The sequence below is a fragment of the Sinocyclocheilus anshuiensis genome, unplaced genomic scaffold (assembly GCF_001515605.1).
Source record: "Sinocyclocheilus anshuiensis isolate Anshui unplaced genomic scaffold, SAMN03320099.WGS_v1.1 scaffold4087, whole genome shotgun sequence".
NCBI classification, from domain to species: Eukaryota; Metazoa; Chordata; class Actinopteri; order Cypriniformes; family Cyprinidae; genus Sinocyclocheilus; species Sinocyclocheilus anshuiensis.
In genome coordinates this window covers 38,427-42,611 of record NW_015554376.1, presented here as the reverse complement: position 1 = coordinate 42,611, position 4,185 = coordinate 38,427, and the positions used below count along the sequence as shown (strand labels likewise).

General features: G+C 40.8%; 1 protein-coding gene across 2 annotated transcripts in view; it reads left to right on the top strand.

Moving 5' to 3' along the window:
- The window catches only part of LOC107671497 (zinc finger protein 2 homolog), a 26,582-nt gene that overhangs the window by 2,272 nt on the left and 20,125 nt on the right, over positions 1 to 4,185 (top strand). The window lies entirely within an intron of this gene.

The following is a 4,185-nucleotide window of genomic DNA, read 5'->3' as shown; positions in this document are numbered from 1 at the left end:
AACATGGACTGGAATTGGGAACCGCTGATGTAGCCTATTGTAGTAATGTTGTCTCTGGTATTCTGATCTGTGAGTGTATATGCGTTCAGGGGGCGTGGCTTTGGCGATTGCAGGGAGGGTGGGATGTTGGCTTTCAGTTAGGGCTGCACGATATATCGTTTCAGCATCGATATCGCGATGTGCGCATCCGCGATAGTCACATCGCAGGATGTGCGATGTTTGATCGTTATATTTATACTGATCGTTTTCTTTGCTCACACACTGACACGGTGTCTACACCGGATGCGACAGCTGTACAGAGATACCCATTTTAAATACATTTAATAGCAGAGCTACTGCAAGGGATTTTCAGTGCTGGAAATCCGTTTATCCTTTGTTGAAAATTTCGCATCGTCGCAGAGAGCGCGGGTCACGGTCGCTTAGCAACGGCAGAAGCCACGAAAGCGTAAGCTCCCGAGTGCTTTGGAAATTAGGAGAAAGCGGCGCGGCTGGCATTTGTGACATGTGAACGGCCCCAAAGTCTGTCTACACCGGACACGACAACGCGACCATTGCATATCATTTGAACGTTGTGTCAGTACGTCATAAAAGAGGCTATGGTGTTCCGACGGATTCTTTAATATGACGTTGCAACATGCACTCGTCTGCGTCTGCCGAACGTGACGTCTGCGTCTGCCAAACGTGACGTCTGCCACATTACTGTTCGTCTGCCTGAACGTGACGTCTTCGTGACATCTGCGTCTACCACATGTTCGTCTGCCTGAACATGAGGTCTGTGTTTGCTGCAAGGGTTTCCAGCACATTCCATACACTTATTTGTGCTTTATTATACCTATACACAATTCATTCTTGTTTTCACTTATCCTCAATTATGTTTAATTAGTAATTAAGTGCTTTTTACCTTTCTTATGTATAGCTTTTTATTCCAAAAAGTAAATATTTATACAAATTATATAAAAAATTCTGTATGACATTGCTTCTTGTCTACATATCCACAGATGCTTATGAAGAAATCATAAAAATAAGTTGTTCTAGCATGTATTCACCACTAGGAGTCTCTAGACCAATTTTAAAAATGAGACTTTGTTTCTTATCGAAAAGAACAAAACACAAACCTTACCATTACAGAATGTAATGTATAGTAATAATACTGTATAGTGAAGATTTATTCACGAATTAAAACGGATTAAGTTTCGCACATGCAGTGGTTAAAATGACACTGTATTTGTTCGGTACAATTTTCGGTACGAATAAGTGTACCATTACACCCCTAGAAAACATTTAAAAAACCAAAACTGCACTTACCTGCATAAGAATGTGTCTGGGCAAAGGTTGTTGTTGTAAATAGGGAGCTTTTTCATCATAATCTTTTTTTAACGGCGATTGAAAGAGGAAGCAGAGCGGGAAATAACGGATATATTTTCAAAATTTCAGTAATCCGCCAATAGGAATAAGGGAAGACACAAAGCAACCAGTAGCATTGTTGAATGGGCTGAGATGTGGACTGCCACTAACCTGCCAGCAGTTTATGTGTTGTATATGCGTTCAGGGGGCGTGGCTTTGGCGATTGCAGGGAGGGTGGGATGTTGGCTTTCAGTTAGGGCTGCACGATATATCGTTTCAGCATCGATATCGCGATGTGCGCATCCGCGATAGTCACATCGCAGGATGTGCGATGTTTGATCGTTATATTTATACTGATCGTTTTCTTTGCTCACACACTGACACGGTGTCTACACCGGATGCGACAGCTGTACAGAGATACCCATTTTAAATACATTTAATAGCAGAGCTACTGCAAGGGATTTTCAGTGCTGGAAATCCGTTTATCCTTTGTTGAAAATTTCGCATCGTCGCAGAGAGCGCGGGTCACGGTCGCTTAGCAACGGCAGAAGCCACGAAAGCGTAAGCTCCCGAGTGCTTTGGAAATTAGGAGAAAGCGGCGCGGCTGGCATTTGTGACATGTGAACGGCCCCAAAGTCTGTCTACACCGGACACGACAACGCGACCATTGCATATCATTTGAACGTTGTGTCAGTACGTCATAAAAGAGGCTATGGTGTTCCGACGGATTCTTTAATATGACGTTGCAACATGCACTCGTCTGCGTCTGCCGAACGTGACGTCTGCGTCTGCCAAACGTGACGTCTGCCACATTACTGTTCGTCTGCCTGAACGTGACGTCTTCGTGACATCTGCGTCTACCACATGTTCGTCTGCCTGAACATGAGGTCTGTGTTTGCTGCAAGGGTTTCCAGCACATTCCATACACTTATTTGTGCTTTATTATACCTATTCATTCTCTATTATTGTTTTCACTTATCCTCAATTATGTTTAATTAGCAATTAAGTGCTTTTTACCTTTCTTATGTATAGCTTTTTATTCCAAAAAGTAAATATTTATACAAATTATATAAAAAATTCTGTATGACATTGCTTCTTGTCTACATATCCACAGATGCTTATGAAGAAATCATAAAAATAAGTTGTTCTAGCATGTATTCACCACTAGGAGTCTCTAGACCAATTTTAAAAATGAGACTTTGTTTCTTATCGAAAAGAACAAAACACAAACCTTACCATTACAGAATGTAATGTATAGTAATAATACTGTATAGTGAAGATTTATTCACGAATTAAAACGGATTAAGTTTCGCACATGCAGTGGTTAAAATGACACTGTATTTGTTCGGTACAATTTTCGGTATGAATAAGTGTACCATTACACCCCTAGAAAACATTTAAAAAACCAAAACTGCACTTACCTGCATAAGAATGTGTCTGGGCAAAGGTTGTTGTTGTAAATAGGGAGCTTTTTCATCATAATCTTTTTTTAACGGCGATTGAAAGAGGAAGCAGAGCGGGAAATAACGGATATATTTTCAAAATTTCAGTAATCCGCCAATAGGAATAAGGGAAGACACAAAGCAACCAGTAGCATTGTTGAATGGCATGGTGTGCCATAGCCAAGCCACATATGGCTCTCAGTTGTGTGCCATCATCTGGACCATATACCTCAAAATAATTGTCATCCAAAAGAAAATTCCCTCCAATACTAAATCCATGGCAAAACATATACGGTTAAAGTTTGGCCCATATGTGCTCAGCCATGTCATACCTAGGCCAAATGTGACAGCTATAAGCCACATTTGGCCCAAACGTTCTTGCTATCTGGGGTGGTTCTCAACCCGCGGCCCGTCACGAATTCAAATGCGGCCCACCGTGCTGAACACAATTTAAAAAAATAACTTTCAGTTTTACAATTCATTTTAGTTTTTATATTAATTTAAAAATGTACTAAACAAATATAAGCTATAATGTTTTTATGTAAAATAATTTTGTTTTTCATATATTATTTTCAGACATGAGCAGACCTGTAGCCTTACGTAATTAACACGAACATTACAAGTGCGCACTTTGGCAGAATTCAATTCAAATAGTCATCAGCAGCCATTAGTTCGGTAAAACTGAGCATCAGAATGGACACATTTGTTATTAAGGTGGAAAATGCCAGCGAAGGAACGCATACAAACAAGAGCAGTCGCAGCAGTGAAGGTAGGAGAGTGCTGGACTTACGGCATCAACTTTCGGCACTTTCGGTTTGCCCCGCCACTCACTTGAAGATGTTCAGGCTAGAGCCCTGCACGGGCCTCAAATATATGACGTTCAGGCCCTAGCCCGGCCCTTGTCCGACAGCTTATCAGAATTATCGGCCCGAGGCCCCGAGCCCATCTTTTTTTTCCCCTTCTCCCAAAACAGCTTATAGGCTACTACTGTTTCAGCTTAAATGATATTTCGTTTCGTTTTTTTTTATTAAGTTAATTTAGAAAAACGTTTGGAGCATTTTTGGGTCGTTAAATATACGTTTTTGTTTTTTAAAGTAACGACCGAGTGGCCAGCGGCAGACAGTGAGCTGATCATAGTCCATGTTTGATCAATTTAGCCTTCTCAAATCATCACGACTTGCCTAAAATAAAATCTATAGATATAAAACAGTTCAAGCATATAACAATGTTTTAACGTTAAACCTAGATAAATGTGCGCTATATCCAATAGTTTGTGCGGAGAGTGGAAGCTAAAGAACGCTTTGCAGGACATGGAGGCGCCAGCGCGATCACTTGCATTTTTTTCAGTGGATACGCCGTCATTTTTACTCATAAAGGTAAGAGTAATACATCATTCGTA